Raw genomic sequence first — 26207 nt, forward strand, 5'->3', positions numbered from 1 at the left:
CATTTCATCTAATGTGTCATTTAGGGCTGCTATTTCGTTATTTATTTTCTGTTTGGATGATCTATCCATAGCTGTCAATTTAGGTCCCCTAGTATAATTGTGTTTTCGTCAATTTCTCCCTTTAGTTCTGTTAGTAGTTGTTTGGTATATTTCAGTGCTCCCTGATTTGGGGCATAAATATTGATGACTGTTATGTCTTCTTGTTGTATAGTCCCCTTTACCAATATGAATTGTCCATCTTTGTCTCTTGTTATCTTTTTCACCCTAAAGTGTTTCATCTGATATCATTATGGCTACACCTGATTTTCTCTGGATACCATTTGCTTGGAGTGTCAATTTCCACCCTTTCACTTTGAGTCTATGCTTGTCTTTGTAGCTGAGATGTGTCTCTTGGAGACAGCATATGGTTGGGTTTAGTTTTTTGATCCAATCTGCTACTCTGTGACGTTTTATTGGTGAGTTCAGTCCATTTACATTTAGGGTGATTATTGATATGTGAGGATTTCCTGTCATTCTATCTTTAGTTTTCTGGTTAGGCTGTGTCTCCATTGTTTCTTTGCCTTTTTGTTGTTGTCTATTATTTCTGTGTGGTGGTACTCTATGATGTTTCCCTCTGTTTCTTCTTTTATTAGAGTACATATTTCAGTTCTGGATTTTTTTTGATTAGTTACCCTTAAGTTCATGTAAAAGAAAGTTTGATATTTAGAGTATTCCTTTTTTCTTCAGCATACTTACTTTCTCCATTCCCATATTCCGGTTCAGGCCTTTACTCTTCCTCTTTTTATGTTATGGTTGCCACCAATTGTCCCTGTTGATGGTGGTCGAATATCCTCCTTTAGTATTTCTTGTAGTGCAGGTCATGTATTAGAAAATTCCCTCAGGTTCTGTATGTCTGGAAAGGTCTTTATTCCTCCTTTATATCTAACAGGTTATCTTTGCTGGATATATTATTCTTGGCTCATAATATCTCTCTTTTAATAGTTTGAATATTTGGTTCCACTCCCTCCTGTCTTATAGAGTTTCTGCTGAGAAATCTGAGGATAATTTAATGGGCTTTCCTTTGTAGGTTACCGTCTTCTTTTCCCTGGCTGTCTTGAGTATTCTTTCTTTGTTGTTGATTTTTTTTGCAGTTTCAATACAATGTGCCTTGGAGAAGGCCTTTTGGGGTTGAGGTAATTAGGTGCTCTATTTGCTTCTTGGATTCAAGCTTCCAGTTCTTTCCACAAGTTTGGGAAGTTCTCTTCGACTGTTTGAATATACTCTCTGTTCCCTTCTCTCTTTCTTCTCCTTCTGGTATGCCCATTATTTTTACATTGCTCTTTCTGATGGAGTCAGAAAGTTCTTGTAGAGTTCTTTCATTTCTTTTAAGTCTCAAGTCTCTTTTCTTCCATCCGTGTCATTTCCAGGTTTCTATCTTCAATGTCACTGATATTTTCCTCCATCTGGTCAACTCTGCTTCCTAAACTGGTTATTTCATTCTTAATTTCTTCTATTGTGTTCTTAATCTCCAGAAATTCTATTTGGTTCTTTTTTAAAATTTCAATCTGTTTGGTAAAATGCTCATGTTGTTCTTTGATTGTGTTTCTAAGTTCATTAAACTGCCTTTCTGTGTTTTGTTGCATCTCGTTGAGTTTTTTCAGAACTGCAATCTTGAATTCTCTGTCATATAAGTCACATATTTCCATATCTTTAAGTTCCTTTTCTGGAGACTTCACTTTCTTTCTGAGCTGCCTTGTTTCCTTGGTTATTCATGGCAATTACTGATTTATTATTTCTCTTCCTAGACATCTACAGGAGTGGGTCCTATAACAAGTTGATAGGAAGAGGTCTTTCTTTTGTTTTCCAGTACTTGTTGGTAGTAGTTTTATTTTCTCTCCGACTGTAGCCCTTTTCTCTCTCACACTGTAGTGTTATGTTTTCACTGCACTATTCCAGCTTCTCACACAATGGGGGGATTCTCTGGAAAGCGGGCTTCTTCTCTGTTAACAGTTTGCCTGGGTCATAGGGCGCCGCGTCCCTGTGGGGATGCGGAGAGCTTTTGACATTCCAAAGCTCTTCCTGCACCAGATTCAGAGCCCATATGTTTCAGCAGTTCTATTTACTCCTGTAGGGATCTGCCCAGATAGGTGGGGACAGGGGCTGGGTGAGTTGTGAGAGGTGGCCCAGAGCATGGTGGCGACCACCATCACAGCCAGTCCTGCTTCCACGGCTCCCTCCCCTTTGCTGGAACTAGTTGGGCTCGAATCTGTGTCTGCATACCACAGGTCTCAGAACTGCAAATATTCTGTTCTTTTGATCTGACACTGCTACTGCTCTGCTTCTAGCACTGGGCAGGTGGGGGCAGGGTGCGCTCTGGGAGGGTAGGGAGGGGCCTGCTAGTCTCAGTGCCTAAGGCTTCCGTTCTCTGCTTAGCAGTGAGGGCTTAAACCACCGTTTTCAGCCTTCTTCCCTCAGTCTTTTCTCCGAGGTCTCTGCCATGAGTGTTGGGTTCAGCTGTGTTATATGCTGTCCCCTCAGCCCTATGGGCCATAAGTGGAACCCTAGCAGTCAGAGGTCTTCCCTCTCCCTCAGCTGCAGTAGTTCTAGGATGCAGCGAGCTCAGAGCACTGAGCTAGGTCTGCACCCTGCACCTGCGCAGCTCCGTCTCTGCACTTCTCCCTGCCCTCCTCCCCTGCTCATGCGATTTGCCCACCTTTAGGTGAATTCAGAAGTGAGACTCTTCGTCTTGTCTGGCTGCTGTGCCGGGAGTCCTTTGTGGAGTTATAGTTTTCTGATTAGTTGTAAATTCCAGGAGAGGTTTCCAGAGGCTCACCTCACGCTGCCATTTTGATGACCCTACCATTCTTTTATACATAAGATTCATATCACCACTGGGGAGGAATTCATTCTGTGCATTTCAGTTTAAAGGAATTTTACAAACACTGAGTTCTCACTGACAGGCTACCTTCTTGTCTGAGGCTCAGAGGCAGAGTCAAGATCCTGCTGGCCCTAAAGAGTGTCTTTCCTTTAGCTGTGTCTTTCTGAGATGCTGGGAACTCAGAAAGAACTTCTCACTCTACAGTATTCTTTTTCCTGGTGACTCAGTTTAAGCTAAGAATGTTTTCCTCCATGCTATTCTAATAGACAACCTAGAAGTGATTTGCCATTAATTTGCTGAGGCATCTACAAACACAGTTCCTCATTACTCACAGATTCCATATTTGTGAATTGACCTATGCACTAAAATTTATTTATAACCCCAAAGTCAGTACTAGAGGCACTTCTGCAGTCATTCATGGACTTGTGCAGAGCAACAAAAATTCTGTGTCACCCAGTGCCAGGGTCCCAGCTAAGGCTGAGCAAGGCGATGCTCTGCCTTACTTAGGCTCTTAATAAACCAATGCCCTTCTCACAGTGCATTTAATGCCATATGTTTGGCATTTGTTTGATAGCCAGGATGGGTGGAATAAAAATTGCTATAATACTCGTTGAGCACTTTCTATGTGACAGGCAGCAAGTGATTCAAATGAAATAATACATATAATCCTTATGGAAGCCTTACATGCAGATATTAATATCATTCTCATTTTTTCTAGTGAGAAAAATCAAGACATAAAGAATATAAATAATTCACTAACGTCACATAACTAGTAGGCAGCAGTGGTGGGCAGTCAGGCCCCAGGGCCCACATTTTAATCACTATATGATACATCCTCCCTAGGAAAAGGATGGAGTTGCGTTTAAGAGAAAAAAATCTGTTAGATTGTGTTAGTATTGGATGTGGGAGGTGACAGAAAGGGAAGAGTCTAATATTCTCTTGGATTTCAGCTAAGCAACTAGGCAGATGAATCCTGGTAGCATTCCCTGAGACGGGACATGGGAGGGCCCAAGGCATGGAGGAAAGGGTAGGATAGTAAATTCAGTTTTTTACTTGTTGAGCAAGAGGTGCCTGTGGTTCACTGAAATGGATATATTCAGGAATTAATGTTAGAATTATGACTCTAAAGCTTAGGGAAAATGTCAGGGCTACAGAACCCTGGTAAATTCATATTCTAGCAGAAGAGGAGAAGGCAGAACCTAGAAACCAAGAAGAATCACTAAACAGGAAGGAACACCAGGAGAAAAGGCAGAGAGCAGGGCGGAAATGGTGAGTGGTCAGTAATGCCAGCCGTGCAGAAAGCACTGAGTGCCTGGCTGGGTCTCCCATTGTGAACTTAATTCCTGAGCTCACTAATAGCAGTGTGGGTGCAGATGTGGGAGTCAGTGCAGCTGAGTGAGGAGAGGAGGAACTGACACAGTAGAAACAGAAGTACAGTGTATTCTAACAAAAAGGTTGGCCCCCAAAGTAAGGTGATTTGGGGCAAGTCAGGTTACTTAACCCCTCTGAACCTTGGCTTCCTCATCTGTAAGATGGAGATGTTAGTATCTTTCTACCTGTTTGGATTGTTGTGGGGATTAAGTGAGAAACAATGAACAGACTGTACAGTTAACACCAGACACATAAAAAGTGCTTAATGAAAGCTAGGTCCCTTCCCTTCCTCTCTGAACAATGATCTTGACTCAGAGCCACATGGTACAGGTAAAAGATGAAGACAGTCTCTTTCCTCAAAAAGCTTACAGTCTAGCTAGAGAGACAACACAATAATAAAATGTATACTGTAATTCAACTTACATAGAACTGTACAGCAAGTATCCTGCAATACAGGTGCTGTCGTGATGTTAACAAAACACTTAACAGAGAAGAGGTATGGAGGGAGCATGGGGGAAGACTGCAGAAAGGGAAGATACTTCCCTGAAGAATGGATAAAACTTCACCAGGGAAGGGAGTTTCAAGTAGATGGAATAGCAAGGTCAAAGGCATGGTAGTATGGAATTCATGGAGTATCAAGGGTGCAGTGAATGGAAGGTGCTTGGTGTTAGGAAGGCAGATGACAGGAGTTGCTGCAGTGGTCAGAAGACAATCTGTGAAGAACTCAGCCCCGTGTCAGTAAATTTTGACGTTATCCTTTGAAGGCTTTTACAGGAATGACATAACAAATATGCTGTGAAACAAGGAGAGAAGATTTAGGAAAATGTTTTCATAATCCATGTGAAAGATGACTTGATAAACAGTTTTCTGAAAAGGATAGTCACCAGCTTACATGGCTGTTCTTAAAAATCAGACGTAATTTGGCCTGTGTGAACACACGCACACAATCCAGCTCCCCCTTAACCAGGATTAGAGTAGATTTCAAGAGAATTCCAAATCTAAGAACCTATGATTTTAAAAGGATTGGGTGTAAGAGAATTTTGACTATGGTATGAATAGGAAGTGGAAATTATATACTAGTTTTGTCAAATAATGGTCTGGTAGTTTCTACTAGTAAACACAATAAATTACAGATACAATTACCAAAAGAGTATGAAAAGAAGCAAATGATAATACACTGTAGCTTGAAAGAGTCAGAACAGCAGGAATAATAAAGCATATGTTCAAGGAATCAGAACACTAGATCACTGTTCTCAAAGTGTAATCATTGGACTACCATGGATTATTCCAAAGTGTGTTGCTTAATTTCAAAGGGGGTGGAGACTTCCCAGTTACCTTTTTTATTTCTGATTAATAGTTTTATTCCATTATAGTCAGAGAGGCATACTTTGTATGATTTCAATCCTTTTAAATGTGTTATTGTTATTATGTTTATCATTGCCATCAAGGATATGGTCTCTCTTGGTGAATATTCCTTGTGCACTTAAAAACAATGTGTATTCTGCTGTTGGGTGGACTATTCTATAATGTCAATTAATTGCAGCTGATTGATGGTGTTCACTTCATCTGTTCCCTTGCTATGTTTCTGTTTATTTGTTGTATTGGTGACTGAGACAGAAGTGTTGAAGTATCCAACCTAATTGTCAATTTTCCATTTCTCCTTTAAATTGTATCAGTTATTGCTTCATATACTTGTATTTTGAAGGTCCGTGGTTAGGTGCATACACATTTAGGATTGTTATGTCTTCTTGGTGAACTTACCCTATTGTTATTATGTTGGTGCAAAAGTATTTGTGGTTTAAAGGGTAAAATAATTGCAAAACCCTTAATTACTTTTGCACCAACCTAATATGTAATATCCTTTGGTAGGACGGTAATTTCCCTTACTCTGAAGTCTATTTTGTCTAATATTAATATAACTGTTCAATTGTTCTTTTTTCCTTTTTTTTCAATCTTTTTTCCCCTTGTTTTTCATTCAAGTTTTCTTTTGATTAGTATTTGTGTGCCATACATTTTTCCACCCTTTTACTTTTTACCTACTTTTACTATTATTTTGAAAGTGGGTTTCTTGTGACAGCGTATTGTGAGATTCATTTTTCTCATTAATCGATTTTGAAAATCTGTTAATTATGTGTTCTGAGTATTTAAATGTAATAATTGATGTGTTTGAATTTAGATCTACCATGTTCTCTGTTCTGTCCTCCAGTTTCATTGCTGTTTCCTTTTAATGTCTTTTTTTTCCTAAAAGGCAATTTTTTAAAAATTTTTTGTGGGTTTTTTTTTTAATTTATTGGGGTGACAACTGTTAGTAAAATTACATAGATTTCAGGTGTGCAATTCTGTATCACATCATCTATAAATTACATTGTGTGTTCACCACCCAGAGTCAGTTCTCCTTCCATCACCATGTATTTGATCGCCCTTACCCTCATCTCCTACACCCCAACCCCCTTACCCTCTGGTAACCACTAAATTACGTTCCCCAGATTAATTTCCAAACCCCGTGGCCATTTTGTGGTTACTGATTGTTTTCTAATCCCCTCATCTTCCCCCTTACCCCCATCCCCCCACCCATCTAGCAACCCTCAGTTTTTCCTCTTTGTCTCCAAAACTGTTTCTGATTAGTTCATTCACTTATTCTTTTCTTTAGATTCCGCATATAAGTGAGATCATATGGTACTTATCTTTCTCTGTCTGACTTATTTCACTTAACATAATGTTCTCTAGGTCCATCCATGTTGTTGCAAATGGTAAGATTTCTTTCTTCTTTATGGCTGCATAATACTCCATTGTATAAATGTACCACAGTTTCTTAATCCAGTCATCTACCGATGGGCATTTTGGTTGTTTCCATGTCTTAGCTATTGTGTATAGTGCTGCAATAAACATAGGAGTGCATAAAGATTTTTGAATTGGAGTTTTGGATTTCTCCAGATAGATACCTAGGAGTGGAATTACTGGATCATAGGGTGGTTCCATTTTCAGATTTTTGAGATACCTCCATACTGTTTTCCATAGTGGCTGCACCAATCTGCAATCCCACCAACAGTGCACAAGCGTTCCCTTTTCTCCACATCCGCGCCAGCACTTGTTGTTTGTTGATTTATTGATGATAGCCATTTTGACTGGGGTGAGGTGGTATCTCATTGTGGTTTTTATTTGCATTTCTATGATGGTTAGTGAGGTTGAGCATTTCTTCATATGTCTGTTTGCCATCTGTATGTCCTTTTTAGAAAAATGTCTCTTCAAGTCCTCTGCCCATTTTTTAATTGGGTCATTTGTTCTTTTGGAGTTGAGTTGAGTGAGTTTTTCATAGATTTGTAATATTAATCCCTTATCAGATATATCATTGGCAAATATTTTTTTCCCGTTCAGTAGGATCCCTTTTTGTTTTATTGATGATTTCCTTTGCTGTGAAAAAACTTTTTAGTTTGATATAATCCCACATGTTTATTTTTTCTCTTACTTCCCTCACGCAAGGGGATATATCAGTAAAAATCTTACTCCGGGTAATGTCTGTGAAGTTTCTTCCTATATTTTCTTCTAGGTATTTTATGGTTTCAGATCTTACATTTAAGTCTTTAAGCCATTTTGAATTTATTTTTGTATATGGTGTAAGGAGGTGGTCCAGCTTCATTTTTTTGCATGTGTCTGTCCAGGTTTCCCAGCACCATTTATTGAATAGACTGTCTTTACCCCACCGTACATTCTTGCTTCCATTGTCATAGATTAAAAGGCCATATAGGCATAGATTTATTTCTGGACTCTCTATTCTGTTCCATTGATCTATGTGTCTGTTTTTATGCCAGTACCATGCTGTTTTGATTACTGTAGCCTTCTATTATAATTTGAAGTCAGGTATTGTTATACCTCCCACTTTGTTCTTATTTCTCAAGATTGCTTTGGCTATTCGGGGTCTTTTATGGTCCCATATAAATTTTAGGATTATATGTTCTATTTCTGTGAAAAACGTCGTTGGTAGTTTGATAGGAATTGCGTTGAATATGTATATTGCCTTAGGCAGTATGGACATTTTAACTATATTAATTCTTCCTATCCATGAACATAATATGTGTTTCCATCTATTTATATCTTCCTTCATTCCTTTCTTCAGTGTCTTATAATTTTCTGAGTACAGATCTTTTACTTCTTTGGTTAAATTTATTCCCAGGTATTTTATAGTCTTTGGAGCAATTGTAAATGGGATTTTTTTTTAATTTCTCCTTCTGATGTTTCATTATTGGTATATACAAATGCAACTGATTTCTGAATATTAATTTTGTATCCTGCTACTTTACTAAATTCATCTATCAGCTCTAATAGCTTCTTGGTGGAGTCTTTAGGGTTCTCTATATATAGTATCATATCATCTGCATATAATGATAATTTTACTTCCTCCTTACCAATTTGGATGCCTTTTATTTCTTTTTCTTGTCTGATTGCTGTGGCTAGAACTTCCAGCACTATGTTGAATAGAAGTGGAGATAGTGGGCAACCTTGCCTTGTTCCTGGTATTAGGGGGAATGGTTTTAGCTTTTCCCCATTGAGTATGATGTTAGCTGTGGGTTGGTCATATATGGCCTTTATTACGTTGAGATATGATCCCTCTATTCCCACTTTCTTAAGGGTTTTTATCATAAATGGCTGTTGGATTTTATCAAATGCTTTTTCTGCATCTATTGATATGATCATGTGATTTTTATTTTTCATTTTGCTAATGTGGTGTATCACATTAATTGATTTGCGGATGTTGAACCACCCTTGCATACCAGGGATGAATCCCACTTGATCATGGTGTATGATCTTTTTAATGTATTGCTGAATTCTGTTCGCTAATATTTTGTTGAGGATTTTTGCATCTATGTTCATTAGAGATACCGGCCTGTAGTTTTTTTTGTGGTGTCTTTGTCTGATTTGGGGATCAGGGTGATAGTGGCTTTGTAAAAAGTTTTTGGGAGTCTTCCCTCCTTCTGGATTTTTTGGAAGAGCTTGAGGAGAATAGGTGATAATTCTTTTTTGAACGTTTTGTAAAATTCACCTGTAAAGCCATCTGGTCCAGGGCTTTTGTTTGTTGGGAGATTGTTGATTACTGATTCAATTTCCCTGGTGGTAATCAGTCTATTCAGGTTTTCTGTTTCTTCTTGAGTTAGCCTTGGAAGGTTGTACGCCTCTAGAAAATTGTCCATTTCTTCCAGATTGTCAAATTTGTTGGCATATAGTTGCTCATAGTAACTTCTTAAAACTTTTTGTATTTCTGCAGTGTCCGTTGTTACTTCTCCTCTTTCATTTCTGATTTTACTAACTTGGGTCCTCTCTCTCTTTTTTTTAATGAGTCTGGCTAAAAGTTTGTCGATTTTGTTTATCTTCTCTAAGAACCAACTCTTGGATTCATTGATCTTTTGTATCGTTTTTCTGGTTTCTATTTCATTTATTTCTGCTCTGATTGTTATTATCTCCTTCCTTGTGTTCCCTTTGGGCTTATTTTGCTGTTCTTTTTCGAAATCCCTTAAGTGTGAATATAAACTGTTGATTAGTGATGTTTCTTGTTTCTTTAGGTAGGCCTGCAAAGCTATGAATTTCCCTTAGGACTGCTTTCGCGGCATCCCATAGATTTTGGGTCGTCGTGTTTTCATTTTTGTTTGTCTCGAGATATCTTTTGATTTCTTCCTTGATCTCCTGTTTGACCCATTCATTATTTAGTAATAAGTTATTCAGCCTCCATGAATTGGTGTGTCTTCCAGTTTTTTTCCTGTAGTTCATGTCTAATTTCATAGCATTGTGATCCGAGAAGACAATTGGTATGATTTCAATTTTCTTAAATTTATCAAGACTTGTTTTGTGGCCTAACATATGGTCTATCTTGGAAAATGTTCCATGTGCGCTTGAGAAAAACGTGTATTTTGCAGCATGGGGTGAAATGTTCTGAAAATATCAATTAAATCCAAGTGGTCCAATGTATCATTTAAGGCTGTTGTTTCCATATTGATTTTCTGTCTGGAAGACCGGTCCCTTGTTGTCAGAGGTGTGTTGAAGTCCCCTACTATGATAGTGTTACTGTTGATCTCTGTCTTTATGTCAGTCAGTACCTGTTTTATATATTTAGGTGCTCCTATGTTGGGTGCATAGATGTTTACGAGGGTTATATCCTCTTGTTGGATCGATCCCTTGATTATTATATAGTGCCCATCTTTATCTTTTAATATGTTCTTCATTTTAAAGTCTATTTTGTCAGATATAAGGATTGCAACTCCAGCTTTTTTCTCGTTTCCATTTGCATGAAATATCTTACTCCAACCCTTCACTTTCAGCCTGTGTGTGTCTTTTGTTCTGAGGTGAGTCTCTTGTATACAGCATATACAAGGGTCTTGCTTTCTTATCCAGTCAACCACCCTATGTCTCTTGATTGGAGCATTTAATCCATTTACATTTAAAGTGATTATTGATAGGTACATAGTTATTGCCATTTTTAAATTTGTAGTTAGGTTGTTTTGATCTTTCTTGTATTTACAGAAGTCCTTTTAGTATTTCTTGCAATGCTGGCTTGGTGGTAATAAACTCCTTTAGCTTATTTTTTTCTGGAAAGCTCTTTATCTCTTCATCAACTTTAAATGATAGCCTTGCTGGATAAAGCAATCTAGGTTGTAGGCCTTTGTTTTCCATCACTTTGAGTATCTCCTTCCACTCCCTCCTGGCCTTCAATGTTTCTGTAGAAAAGTCATTTGATAGTCTTATGGGAGTTCCCTTGTATGTAACCCTCTATCTTTCTCTTGCTGCTTTTAGGATTCTCTCTTTGTCTTTAAGCTTTGCCATTTTAACTATAATGTGTCTTGGTGTGGACCTGTTTGGGTTTATCCTCGTTGGAACTCTCTGCACTTCCTGGGCTTGTATGTTGGTTTCCATCATCAGATTGGGGAAGTTTTCGGACATTATTACTTCAAATATGTTCTCAATCCCTTGCTTCCTCTCTTCACCTTCTGGTATTCCTATGATGCGCATGTTGTTGCGCTTGATGTTATCCCAGAGGTCTCTTAAGCCATCCTCATTGTTTTTTATTCTTTTTTCTTTCTGTTGTTCCATTTGGGTGATCTCTGCTACCTTGTCTTCTAAGTCACTGATTTGATCCTCTGCTTCATCTAACCTGCTGGTAATTCCTTCAAGTGAGTTCTTAATTTTGGTAATTGTGTTCTTTAGTTCTAACTGATTGTTCGTTATGATTTCTACATCCTTCTTTATGTCTTCTCTAAGCTCCTTAAACATTCTTATCACCAGTGTTCTGAACTCTGTCTCTGAAAGGTTGGTTACGTCTGCTTCATTTGGTTCCAGTTGTGGAGGTTTCTTCTGTTCTTTTATTTGGGACGTGTATCTTTGTTTCCCCATTCTGGCTGACTCTCTGTGTTTGTTTTGATGTATTAGGTAGATCCCCTAGAGTTCTTAGTTCTTGCTAGGTTATCTTATGTAGTATGTGTCCTTTATATTTGACTTGCACTACGTCGTTCTTCTCCTCTGCGTGTGCTCCAAAGGTGACTCTTGTGTTCTGTATATTGTCCTGTTCAAGAAGATCTTTAATTGCTTTTTGCTTGTGAGTAGGTGGGGTTAACTCCTGGGCTGACTCGTTGTGAGACTTGGCTCTGCCCCCCGCAGGGCGTTCTGCTGTGTGAGGGTTGACCACTTAAATGTGGTTTGGCCTCTATGGGCTCTAGTGCCTGCAGAGAATTCCCTCTGGGTGTATGACTTGTAGGTCAAACCCGGTAGTACTCTGGTTTGGTCTGGAGTTGGCCTCTGGATATGCTGAATCTTGTGCCTCTTAAGATGGGCCCTGGTAGGTCAGTTTCAGAACAAAGCAAATCACCAAGCACAACAGCAACAACAACAACAAAGAAAAAAATCAAATACATTCACATGTAAAAACACCCGATAACCCCCACTCGACACAGGCAAAGATATCAAAGATATAAAGACAAAGCAAAACAAAACAAAACAAAGCCAAACAAAAAGCAGTGTCAGTCTTGCCTTAAACCCACCAAGTAATGTCCAGGTTGTCCTCTGCTGTATCAAAGAGCCCACTGCTTATTGCGCAGGCAGAGCCGGTCACCTGGTGCCCAGAGTGACTTTGGGACTGTAGATTTAAATGCGTGGGCCTGAGGGGTCTGGATGATAGTTTTTACAAAGTCAGTGCAGTTTCTGCCCTTGCCTGCACATATGCACACTGAGAGTAGCACCACCAGCCCCGTGTCCAGTACTCCTGAGTCTTAGGGCACTTCTTCAGTGTGTGTGTATATGGGGGGGGGGGGTGCGGGCGGGAGATTTCTGAGCTGCTGAAAGCCCAGAGCTGCGTCTGCCTTACTGCTGATCCCTGGGAGTGTCTCTGCAGTTGCACTTGCCCCGCCCTAGGCAGGCCAGAAAGGGTGGGGGCTGGGGATGGAGGGGTCTTCTCTCTCCCAGCCCAGCTGCGAGTCACCCTCTTCCCGCAGGCCAGAAAAGGTGGTGGCTGGGGGTGGAGGAGTCTTTTCTCTCCTAGCCCAGCCAAAATCACACTCTTCCCGGCCTCTTTCCTGGGTCAGGGCTGCCTGTCAGTCTTCCCAGAGCCTGAGCACTACTACGGTTCCTCTGTAATCTGACACTATGCCTCAGTTCAGGGGCCAGTTTAAGTCTCTGGAAGGGTGGGGGTAGGATCGGAAGAGCGGGGCGGGGGAGGGGCCCAGGTATGGAGTCTGTGTTCTTTGTCCTTCCTAGGGCCCACTAGCTGCCCTCCCGGTGGGAGAAATCAGCCGTGGGACGCAGGGAAAGAGCCCACCTGCTGGTCTCTGTGCAAGCTGTTCCGCCCTGGGATCCCGTGCGTGGTCGGAACTGTGGGTGCCACCGCGGTTTTCGCCGCCACCGGCTGAGACTCTGCCACGGGCTGGGATTTCCCCGCCGCCGCTGCCACCCACAGCACATTTTCACTCCGCTCTCTTTCTTCCCCTGCTCGCCCAATTAGCGCACCTTCAAGTAATCCTTAGCTTCAAGTAATCCACGAGTCGCTTAGCTGTTCTGTGTGATGAGCAAAGAGTTCTTTGATGGGTTATAGGTCCCATTTGTAGTAAGATCCGGAGGAGAAGTCAGAAAGTGCGCCCTGCTGCCGCCATTCCTATGACGTCACTGCTAATGTCTTCTTTTGGATGATTTGGGGTTTTTGTTGGTTTTTTTTTTTTTAGTTTTGATTTTAACTTTTCTATTGAGTTTAAACTATATTTCTGTGTGTGTGTGTGTTTGTTTTTGTTAATAGTCCCTCTAGGAATTACTATACGTCCTTAACTTTTTACAGTCTACTTAGAATTAATATTTTGAGACTTCAAGTGGAATGTAGAAACATTTCCACCATATAGTCCCTTTAATGTCCCTCTTTATGCTGTAGTTGTTATATATCACCTACATATGTCAAAAACCTTGTCAGACAATACAATTTTTGCTTTTAACTGTCAAACATTTTTAAAAACTCAAGAGGAGAAAAATAATTTGTTATAGTTACCCACATATTTATACATCTGTTGCTCTTCTTTCAATTTCTGGAGTTTGAAGTTTCCCTCTGGTATCATTTCCCTTTTGTATGAAAAGCTTCCTTTAAAGTTTCTTCAGAGCAGATTTGCTGTTTGTGAATTCTCTGTTTTCTTCATGTGAGATTGTATTTATTTCACCTTCTTTCCTAAAGCATTTTTTGCTGGATATAGAATTTTGGGTTGACAATTGGTTCAGCATTTTAAAAATATTGTTCCCCTTCTTTCTGGCCTCCATGAAAAAAATCTGTACTCATCTGAATGATTGTTCCCTTATATATAATCTGTTGTTAATTTCTGGCTGCTTTCAAGAATTTTTCATTGTCTCTAGTTTTCAGTAGTTTCATTATGATGTCCTGGCACTGATTTCCATGGGTTTTCCTGTTTGAAGTTTGCTAAGCTTCTTATAAGTTAGCTTTTTTTTTTTTTTTTTTTTACCATATTAGGATCTTTTCGGAAACTATTTGTTAATATTATTCTGCACCACACTTATTTTTCTCCCTCTGGGACTCTGACAGCAGAATGTTAGAACCTTTGTTGTTCTCCCACAGGTCTCTGAGACTTTATTTTTTCCAATCACTTTTCTCTCCATTATTCAGATTGGATAATTTCTATTAAGCTGTTTAGAAGTTTACTGATTCTTTATCATCTCGTTTTGTAATTGAACTGTGTCAATGAATTATTTTTTTATTTTTATTGAAGTAAAACTGACATACAACATTATATTAGTTTCAAGTGTATGACATAATGATTTGATATTTGTATACATTATGAAACAATCACAGTATGTTTAGTTAACATCTGACACCACACAATTATAATTTTTTTTGTTATGAGAATTTTTTAAGATCTAGTCTCTCAGCAACTTTCAAATATGCAATACAGTATTAAATTATAATTGCCTTGCTGTACATTACATCCCCAGGACTTATTTTATTTTATTTTTTTATATAACTGGAAGTTTATACCTTTTGACTTACTTTACCTGTTTCACATCCTCCCACCCCCAACTTACGGCAACCACCAATCAATTCTCTATGAGCTTGGGTTTTTTTTTTTTTTTTTTTTGGTTTTTTTTTTAGATTTCAAGTATAAGTGAGATCTCACAGTATTTCTCTTTCTCTGTCTGACTTAATTCACTTAGCATAATGTCCTCAAGGTCCATCCATGTAAATTTTTAATTTTAGTTATTTTATTTTTCAGTTCAAATATTTCCATTTCATCCTTTTTTGCATGTATTTCCCTGTTGTTATTTTCCATTAATTTCAAGAGTGTTCACCCTTACATAAAGCATGGTTATATAAGTTGCTTTAAAATCTTTTATAATTCCAACAATTGTGTCATCTTGGTGCTGGGATCTATTATCTATTCCCTTACAAGTTATTGACATATTCACAGTTCTTTGTATATCAAGTAATTTTGGATTGTATTTTGGACATTTTGAATATTATATTATGAGACTCTGAGCCTTGTATAGTTCCTGTGGAGAATATGATTATGAAGTTTTTCAGGCAACTGACCTAGTTTAGACTACAAGTTCCTAATGGCCATCAGGAGCTATGTCTCTTATGTCATTCAGTTCTCAAAGTGTTTTCAGTGCTACTTGGATAATGTGATCATTCAGTGGCATGTCTGGGACCTATAAAACGTTCTACCCATAGTTAAGTTCTCAAAGACTTTAGTATTCTGTTTGGGTCAGATCCAACATGCACAATTTGGGGATAAATCCAGGAGTTCATAAAACAACTGTATGGGGTCATTTTCTTGAGCTCTCTCCTCTCTGCATTCTTCTAGACACTTTTGGCTTCCAGGAGTTCCCATTCCTGGTCTTTTTGCTATAAAGCTGGGCTTTCATTTTCCCACTCTGCCACATACTTCCTGCAACTGTCTACCTCTGTAGCCAAATAGCAGGAAGACAAAGTAAGGAAAACGAAATGGCAATTTTTGCCTCTGAGGACCACAGCTCCCTGGTCATAGAGGGTTCTCTTCCCTCAGAGTTTTAGGTTCCTGCCTGGCCATCACTGCCGTACTACAGTGGGATTTCCTGGGAGTCTGGGGTGGGAGGAAACAACCTATCCTTGTGGGACCCTTTTCCCTCTCTTCAGACCAGAGAGGGCTTCTTTTGGAGCCTTTTTGTCCACATCCAGTTTCAAGCTGCTGTTGAGTTCAGACCAGAGGATACCATGGGAACAACAAAACAGGAAACTCACAGGACTAATGTAACTTAAAATTCTGGTTTCCTTCCGCAATCCACCTGCTACCATCTACTTTCAGAGATCTATACATATGCCCAATTTTTAGTTGCATTGCAATGGAAGAGATGAGGTGGAGTGTTACTGCATCTTAATCCTCGCTTCTATATTTACATTTTCAGAAATCACTAAGGGAATTTTCTAAGCACTATTTGCTCAACTGTTTGAGGGATACAAAAGAAAAGGAAGGGGAACATTTATTTGAATACATACTACGATTTTTAAGTTAATACAATAATTTTATAAAGTAGACAAAACTGGGAGGGACCAAGTTTATCTCTGGACAATGTGATAATCAAGAAAAGGATAATATACCTTGTCTTCCCAAGACCCCATGCAACACTGGTCCTTACTGTCTGAAGGGACTGTCTGTCCCATAATTATGAGGTGTCAGGGACTTCATGTTGTTTAATTAAGTACCCATAAAAGAATGTGCCTGAGCTAAAACTCAGTTTTTCTTTTGGAGAAATGTCAGGCTGTGTGACTTATCAGCTGGGGTAGATTTAAGTGTTTAGAGACCTTCACAACAGTCCCCATTTCACATTGTCGAATGACAACCTATTTGCCACGGTTGCCACATATGGCCATACAGTCTGCAGACTGCCGACTTCAGGAGCAGCTTTTCTTTCTTCCCATGGATTTTAATGTGAATGGCACCTCCCAGAGCTGTGTGCATTCTGGCTATGTGCTCTGCTCACAACAAAGTCCTGGGCAATTAGAAAAATTAGAATGTAACTGTTGCGTCCAGCGCAACATGGGCAGTGAGGGAGTGAGAAGGGGTGGCGTTAGGTTAAGTTTTAAGAAAGAAAGAAACAGAGACTTAATGCAGTTAAATCTCAGAGGGCCAAGGGTCTCACAGTCATTTAAGGACTGGAGCGCAGAATCAGGCCCACTGGTGGCTTTCACTGATAATCATACAAGGAAGTAGCATTGTTTTTCACACGGTCTGTGAGACTCATCCATCATGTCACAAAAGTGAATCAAACCAATTATCCCTGTCCATTAGCAGCCAGAGCAAAAAGTCCCATGATGACTTAGGTGAGGTATGCACCTCCCCGGGGAAAAGTCTCTCATGTTGAAACTTCGTTGAGCTAAGCGGGGAGAGCTGATCTTTATAGCTCTCATGACTTCTTTCACAATCAGGTGAGAGAGGAAAGCCAGTTAGCAGTGGCTTTTCCCAGGCAGGGGGAAGGGGAGGCAAGGCCCCTTTCCAGATCTTTCAAGGCAGCTCATTGGGGGTCCCCACACGGTTCCGCCTGGCTTGAGTTGTTCGCATCCCCCCCCCCCCCCCGCCGTGGGGAATCTTACTCATCATTGGCTGCAAAACATCTTTTGGGGACCAGACAGAGAGACATGAGGTGTAAACATCATGATAAAACAAAATCCCAAAAAGGCATAATCTCACAGACTCTTCTTTCCTCAAGGAAAGACACGGGGGACAGTCGGCTAGACTGCTGTGTGACAACATGTAACAATGACATGTTATGTCTTTTCTTCATTTACTCTCTGCCTCTTCCTTCCTATCCTAGTGTTGGAGGAAGATGACTGTTACCTTTGCAGTGTCTTTGCACCAGCCTGAAAGCCATCCTTTCTCTCAGAGTGCCCCAACTAGACTGAACCACATGGGCTGGCCAGAGTACACACCTGCCACTGGTAAGTTACATATCTCTTTTTTGTTTCACACTCTGGTGTCTTGACAATAGAGTGTTGTTGAATGCTATGTTCACTTGTCTGGCAGAAGTAGCTTGAAGGTGAGAGAGATAAAACACTGTCTCTTATCCCTTCTATTAGGAAGAGGTCCCTACCACTCAGAGAAAGGGAATTCTTAGCTTAGGGAAGATTCCATTATTGTATCCCTAAACCTGGCTCCATTCATTTACTTAAAGCAGAGCTCTTGACCATCCACTGGATCTTGTTATAGGACATAACTTGCAGAAGAAGTAATCACAAAGAGTTGTATCTAATCTAGTCATGGAACTTGGGTGGGTGTTTTCCTGTCTGAGGAACCAGCCTCTCCCTTGGGTTTTATGGCAGCCTCTCAAGAGTCCCTTTCCCAAAACTATTGCAAACAGCATCACCTCACATATTTGTGCACAAAATAATTGGGTTTTGTGTCAGAAGGAAACTGGGCCCCAGTGAGAGCCCGGGTAGGGCTTCCTCATGCACAGCCACCACCTTTCCCAGACCTAACCTAAGAGGGGCTGGACATGCTGAAAATGCTGAAGGGATCCTGGTGCAAGGATAGATGTTGGGTGTTAGGTCTTGAACAGGTGCCAATTATGTTACATGGCAACCTTACAATCTAAAAGTACCTAGCTCGCTTGGAGCAGAGGCCAAATCTGGTGTTTAAGAAGGGCAGAAAGCCCTAGGCAGGGCTGAAAAATCAAAATAGCTACAGCTGTCGAACATGTACTAGTCATTTGGCTTTGCTCCCACTTCTTTTGTGCTACTATTGGCAGATATATTCCACATATATTACAGTTCTATGTTTAGGCCAAACAATAACAATACATTATATACATATTATTTTATACAACTGCTTTTTAAATCAGTTAATAGAAGCAGAAAAATGGGAATTTATGGTATCTTTTATAATTACATAATTACCTTTTCCAGTGCTGTGTTTTTGTTTGTGTGGATCTGAATTACCATCTGGGGTCACTTGCTTTCAGTCTGAAGAACTTAGTATTTCTTGTAAGTTGACCGGATTTTTCTTTTTTTTTCCTTTCAGCACTTTTAATATGTTATCCCACTACCTCTGGCCTCCACATTTTCTCCTGTTAGTCAGCTGTTAATCTTACTGAGGTTCCTTTGTAAGTTATGTGTCATTTTTCTCTTTCTGCTCTCAAGATTTTCTCCTTCTGTTTTGCTTTTAGTCTTTTTACTATGATGTGTCTCTTTGTGGGTCTCTTTCCATTTATCCTACTTGGAATTCACTGAGCTACCTGGATACATGGGTTGTTTTTAGATAAATTTTGGAAGTTTTCAGCCATTATTTCTTTGAATATTTTTTTCTTCTCCTTTCTGTGTTCTCTTTCTGGTCCTCCCATTATACATGTGTTGGTGCAGTTAATGGTGTCCTGTATTTCTCCAAGACTCTGCTCATTTTTCTTCATTTTTTTTTCTCTGTTCTTCAGCTTGTGTAATCTTTAGCAACCTCTCTTCAGTATGCTAGCTATTTTTTCTGCCAGTTCAAAGCCACTGTTGTGTGGACAAAAAAAAAAAGGAGGTTCTATGGGAACTAACCTCACGGGGTGATCTGATCATAAATTCCTCAGTGAGCAGGTCGTGGTGGGTAGTCACACCCCAGGCTTATAAATTCTTTAGTAAAATGTTTATCTTTGCCTTTAGCAAGCCCTGTCCATTGTTTCTGTGCATCTAGGTTAACACATCTTTGAAATAATCACCCTTAAAAGAGCACATAATCTTAACTATCTTGTAATCCAATCCTTGTCTTGTTTTTCCCCTCCTCCATGTAATATTCCTTAAGTTCCCTCCTTAATTTCACGTGCATAAAAGAAGCTGCAAAATGGTTATTTTCTGGAGCATTTGAGATCTTGCCACTCAGCATATGTCATCAGTTTGGCTCAAATAAACTCTTATTAAAAAAAAAAAATCTCTACGGGTTTGGATGTTTCTTACGTCAACAGTTAAGACCCTCTAGTAAATTTTTTTATTTCAGTTATTGTATTGTTTAACTCTAGAATTTCCATTTAAAAAAAATAATTTGTATCTATTTCTTGATGTTCTCTATTTGAGACAACATTATCATAACACCTTCCTTCAGTTTTTTAATGATGACTTCCTCTTGTTCTGTGACAATGTTTATAACGGCTACCTTGAATTCTTTTTCTGGTAAATCTGACATCTAATCACTCTCATAGTTTCTGTTGCCTGCTTTTTCCCCAGGATATTGGTCATACTTTCCTGTTTCATGTTTCATAATTTTTTGTTGGAAACTGAATGGTTTAAGTAACATGTTATAGCAATGCAGAGTACTATCCCCACCCTGGACTTATTTATTTGCTTATTAGTCTAGTAAATGGGTGAACTGTTTTAGTGAAGTCTATTTCCTCTCCCACAGTGTTAAACCTATGATGTTGCTCCTCAGGGAAGTGTAGCTTTGGGGTAAGCCTTATTGGCCACAGTCATCCTTGGATAAATGGCTTTGGTAGGGCTTTCTTCTTCTTTCCCTGACCACAACCATCTGTTAAACTCCACTGACTGTAGCTCATTACTATATGGGTTTCAACAATGTCCTGGGGCAGAAATTGCTCTACAAAGTAATCCAATCAAATTCTGGCTCTTCAGAGGTGTACACACTTCTGTTCCCAGAGGTATTCTGTTCCCAGAGGGGCTTCTCCCAACTCTCTTATTCCTAGTTTTTGACTGCAGATTAGGCTGTATCTTCATTAGATCTATGAATCTCTTCCCAAATGCCTTTCACCACAAACTCCACTGCTCCTGGGAGCACATTTAGGTTTAAATATCTTCATACAAAAGAGGTCAGTTCCTTTGGGAACAGGTTAGGAGTTACCTGTTTTACAGCCTGCGCAGTCAAAATTCTCCCTCCAGGCAAAATCTTTGAGCAAGGGCTCTGGAGCTGGGTGTGGGGACAATGGCAGGCTTCTGAGTGACAGTGAAGGGAGGGTGCAGTAACCTACAGTCCTCTCCTGGCTTGCCTCTCCTGGCTTGGAATCACAGCCTCACAAGCACGAAGAAGGACTATTGGAGCCCCAGTATTCTCAGCATGCCAAAGAAGGAAGCCACCCGCCCTCCTACACACACACTCAACCACTCTCACCCAGGACTTAGCTTAAGCAACAGGTAATGGAGGACAGAGTAAGAAACACTGTTCCACCAGAGAAGTAAGCTCTCCAGCTGGGAACTGGAAGAGAGAGAGCCCTGTGTCCTTGATGTCAGCCATCTGGAATGGAATCACTGCCTCAATGAGCTGGGAAGATGGTGAGGTGTGGTCTTAGTTCAAATACCACAGACTCTCACCTCTTACCAAATTTCCATTGATTTTCTTGAATAGATGTTTCTTTATTTGCTGGTTTCACTTAAGACCATTTCCAGAGGTTTTAAATGGTTATTTTAAAATAATTTTCACCAGTTTCACTGGGAAGCAGGTCAGTGGAGCTCATCACACTGCCCTTCCTGAAGTCGATCTCAATTTTCCGTTTTTATAACGCATTAATCATTTCAGTGAGAGTCTTAGAGGAGATAAGTTGGATGACTGTGCTCATGTCATACTTACTCAACATCAAGATCCATTGCTTAAATTTGCTTATGTCAAGGTAAGAAATGCCCAAGCCTGTAGAAAAGAGTTTCTTTAAACCAAACTGATGACGTAGCCAGGAAGAAGATCTCCAATGCTCCCCAGAGTCACAATTTTAATTTCTTTTATACATTTGGAATTAAGAAGGGAACATAAGGAAGATTACATGAAGATGGGAGAAAGCAAGGTACAGGATAGCTGACAAGATTATGTACTCCCTTGAGGGTGGATATGTTAGAAGAGCGGGCCCTTCTCGGCACAATGCCAAGCCTTGGTTCCCACATAAGGAGTCAAACCCGGCAGTGTCCAGACTTGGTTCCTACACTGGGGGTAGGAACCAGGAGGAAAACCAGGAATCCTAGCCGCTCTGGCTTGGTTCCCACACCTGGGGATGAACCCGGGCCTCCTGGAGGAAAACCAAGAATCCTGGCCACTACGTTGCCGGAGGGTGGGCCCTCCTCGGTATAGTGTCCAGGTTCTTAGCATCTCAAGCAAAGAATTGACTGAGATATAGAGGTAAAGTGGTGAAAGAGCAGTTTATTAGAAGAAAAAGTACACTCCAAAGAGATAGGAGCGGGCCAAGCAGAAGGCAGTGGCTCAAGGGCGCCAACTAATGAGGAGGCCTCGGTAGTTTTTATTTTCTATTTCTAGAATGGGCTGTTCCTCTCCAGGCCTGGGACCACTTGATTGACACCTGTGATTGACAAGGGGCTATTACCTCATCTTTTTAAACTGTGCATGTTCCTTCCCAGAATTCAGTCTGTTATAATGATATTAATGAACTTCTGGGCATATGCATGATATTATAATGATGACATAATGAGGCCCAGGTGAAATGAAGGTTGTTGTGGCCTTTACTGCACAGGTGTGAGTGACTGGTTTAATCTAGTTGGATATTTTGGACCCATTTGGTTCCTCATAGGGGTAGATAATTATAATGAAAAGAGGAAGTTTTGGGCAGCAAGGGGAGGTCTTTTGGGCAGTCACATTCTGTGGGTTGTGTTGGACGTGCAGGAATGCAAAGACCCAATGCCTGTTTCTAACTGCCTGCCTTGTTTTCCCCTTAAGAAATGTGCTCCCCACAAAATCTCTATGGGAAGTTGAGGGACAAGTGGTCTTTTCTCCTCTATCTGCTTCCTGCTGGGCAGGGGTGTAGAGCTGTCCCCACCTGTTGGGGATTCACGGAACTCACGCCCTATCTGATCTTAGATGAGAGGAAGGGGTCTCAAGATCTGCCTGAAAGACTGTGTTGGCTTCTTTGGTTGGGATTAGTAATCTTGTTGGTGTATCATCTGTATCCCCAAGGCCCCTGAATGAGGAAAAATAAGTTTTAACTAATAAATTTAAAAGTGTTGCCTTAAAGAGCAGAGCTCAAAGCTATTGATGCGGGGTAGCTATGTGATGGAAAATCCGTTAGCTCTACGGAGCCTGTGTCCATTCAACCGGTCATTCAGGTGGCATTAATTGTCCAGGAGCTGGGCCCAGAATGGGTTGGAAAGAACATTAGGCTTCAGTGATTACAATTAACAAGTATAAATCACAAATTTCAGGATAATTATCTAAAGCAGGGGGTAAAAACATTTCTTATGATTATAAAATAATTAAGCAGGGGTATAGGAGCTAAGAAACTGGGGCAAAGGATACTTAAGGAAAAGGAAATTTAAAATCCCTATAGGAAAGAAAATTTAAAGTTTTCCCGGGGGTAGGGGGCGGCTATTTGCTTGGCCTGTATTAGATATGCCTGCCTCTGAGGGGTCTGAAAAAAAAGGCATTTCAAGGGTGTGTTAACCTAGATGGACAGAGCTTGCTTAAGGTGATGATCAACATTTTATAGGCCTGGGGTGTGATGACCCACAGTGACCTCTACAGTTAGGAATTTATGATCGGATCACCCTGTAAAGTTACTTTTGGTCACTGAATTGTACATAACCCCTTTTTCATTTATACTCATTATATTCCCAATAGCTAGCATTATGCTCTGCATAAAGTAGGCTCACAGTGTCATTTGCCAATGATACTGATGATGTTCCAGCCAGAACTGTCTGGAGAATCCTCAAAATAGGGAGGAAGGTAATTAACAGTTACTTAGTGGTTCAAAGCATGGGTGGTATGCAGTGGAACCAATTCCACCACTTCCTAGGTGGAATTCTTCTGAGTTTGTTATTTTCAAATGAAAAAATGTACCTATCAGTTAAAGTTGTGGAAGTTAATACATGCAAAGTACTTAACACCTAATATATGCTTAACATTTAAATAGCAGCTAATGTTTCAGACACTGCTAGGCACTGTTGCATATCATTTCATTTAGTCCTCACAATAATCCTGCAAAAAGTTGTTAGTATTGTTATTTGATAGGTGAGGAGAGAAAGACTCAAGAAGATTAAGTAATTTGCCTAAGATCACCAGTAATAAGAGACAAAACCAGAATTTGAACCTTTATCTCTCTGGGTTTATGCTTTCCATTCAACACTATTGTAGAAACTGAATTACAAGGTTAGGAGAGTTACAGAAGCCAATTTCCAGACTTACACAAGTTTCAATCCCATTCTGTGTCTATTTCTATGTGTTGCAGCTTCTATTCTCATATCATTGAACTAGCCTCAAGAAACTCACCCTTCTGTGTTGACATTTCTAATAAGACACTGTCTCACTGTTAATTCACAGATAGATATAATTATTTATCATTATAAACCTACCATGTGATGGTAAGAGAATCAAAATCTCCTCTCTTTAATAGTATCAGAAATGGAGCCTAAACGTTTTATGGGAAAAGAATCTGCCTGTGGTGTGTGTGTGTGTGTAGGGAGAAAGGGGGACTAAGTCTCACAGCACCAACTGTTGTCCTCCAAGATTCCCTGAACCTTGGGTAAGCATTACTTTCAGCTGCCATTGTTACAGGAGTCTCGGTTCTTCTTGCCCAGGCAGTGAAGAATTAAAGGTCAGCAAGTTGATAAATATGCAAGGAGGGTTTACTAGTGTCTCAGGGAAGAGAATGGGTCTAAGCTGAGGTAGGAGAGAAGGGGAGAGAGAGAGAAAAATCTGGGCCCCCGGTATTAGTGATATGTTCTCAGAGAAAAGAATGGGCTTAGCTGAGGTGAGAGAGAAATCTCCAAGATAAGTGGAGATCTGTTGACTCAGATCCTCATCTTGCTCTGGACCACCTCTGGTCATCTGTTGTTGTAGAAACTGATATGTGGCTGGAGGCAGTTAATCAAAGCTAGTTAGGAGCTTTTTCTATAGGCACTATGGACCCCCTCCCACCCCTCCTCCTCCTACATTTTCTAACTTCTACCTAACACAATCATCACCACTGTGGTCTTAAGAAATATGGATCACTTTTTTATACCAGAACTCAAATAAGGACACTACTCTTCCCTGCACTACAGCTGAAACCAGGATACCTGGTTCACATAAGACTTTACCAAAGATGTGAAAGAGAAATGGCCTCAGAAAAGCATGGCTGACACAGTGGCTTACTTAAGCTAGATCCACCCAGGCTGCTGCCATTGGGAGGCATCACCTTGGCATTCTCCACTTGGGATCACATATCACCTTCTCAAAGTCTTGACCCCAAAGAGCAAGAATGCTCCCTTCCTGCCTAGCTGGTCTCCTACTCAGTTCCAGGCCTCCACTCGTTTCTCCACAGGTACTCACTGAGCACCTAACCTACGGCAGGCACTCTGCACACCCTGGGGACACAGTGGTGGGTAAAGAGCAGCTGCCTTCACAGTATGCACAATCTATAGGGGACAGACAACAGATAAACAACAAGCCCCTGACAGATGGCAATAAGTACTGAGAAGGAATAATGAAGTCTCTCTGAGAAGGTAACATTTACTGAGCTCTGAGGGTTGAGAAGGAGCCAGTAAATTGAAAAGCAAAGAGAACATTCCAGGTAAAAGGAACAGTAAGTGCAAAGGCCCTGAGACAGGAAGGAGAGACAGCAAGAAGGCCACAGTGGCTGCAGCAGAGAGCAAGGGACAGGGAGAATGGCAGGAGGTGGAGAAATAGGTCAAACTAGAACACACAAGGTCTTTCAGGTCTTGCTAACTGTGAAGAGAAGCTTCTGAAGGGTTTGGAGAAGGAGCATGTCATGGTATGACTTATATTTTAGAGCTCCCTCTGGCTGCTCTGTGGAACAGGTTAAGAGCCTGAAGCTGTCTTCCAAACACACTATGGTAGTGGTAGCAGTGAAGAAAGAGAGAAATGGACACCTTTGACACTTATTTTGGAGGTAGAACCCACAGACTTGCTGATGGATTGGGAGGGGTGTCTCTTGACCTGTGACTCATGCTGGTAATGGCCATCTCCTTCCCGAGCACTTCTTCCCATCCACAAGGGCTTAGCTCACAGGGCTCAACAGGACAACCACAGACAGTGACTCCCCCTTGCAGAAGACCCACTCAGGAACTGAGTGGAAGAGCTCAGTTCTTCCCAAGTACAAGAAAATGGAGGCATAGCTGGGGAGTGTGCATGCCAGGTATGGAGTGGTCAGGAAAGGTGCACAGATTCCTCAGATAAGTAAACTCAAGGAGGGGCCTTCAAGGTACAGATTCGGTGAGTCACCCCCCAGTGTCCATCAACTGAACATTCAACAACACTGATATTACCTTATGCTTGTACAGAGCTTAGTACTTTACATAAACATTTGCCTGCCATTGTCCCAGCCCTGAGTGGTTAGGACAGGTATTAATACTCATCTGACAGAGGAAATAACAGAGGACCCACAAGGAGCAGAGACAATATATATAGTACCTGTGAAGATACAGGGTCCCTTATGGTAAAGCTCCTGCCCACTGGTTGTCCCAGGGCGGCGGATACCCAGTGTTTGCCGCGCGTCCCCGGGGCCGGTGTGCCGAGCTGCCTACCTGGGTCACCGCCCTGGGCTGAGCGAGGCCTCCCGCCTGCCTTCC

The 26207-nt window shown here is 40.7% G+C and overlaps 1 protein-coding gene across 1 annotated transcript in view; it reads right to left on the bottom strand.

Moving 5' to 3' along the window:
- The window catches only part of LOC117028880 (dirigent protein 10-like), a 115695-nt gene that overhangs the window by 88796 nt on the left and 692 nt on the right, over positions 1-26207 (bottom strand). The gene's annotated exons all lie outside the window — the stretch shown is intronic.

The sequence above is a fragment of the Rhinolophus ferrumequinum genome, chromosome 10 (genome assembly GCF_004115265.2).
Source record: "Rhinolophus ferrumequinum isolate MPI-CBG mRhiFer1 chromosome 10, mRhiFer1_v1.p, whole genome shotgun sequence".
Taxonomy (NCBI): Eukaryota; Metazoa; Chordata; class Mammalia; order Chiroptera; family Rhinolophidae; genus Rhinolophus; species Rhinolophus ferrumequinum.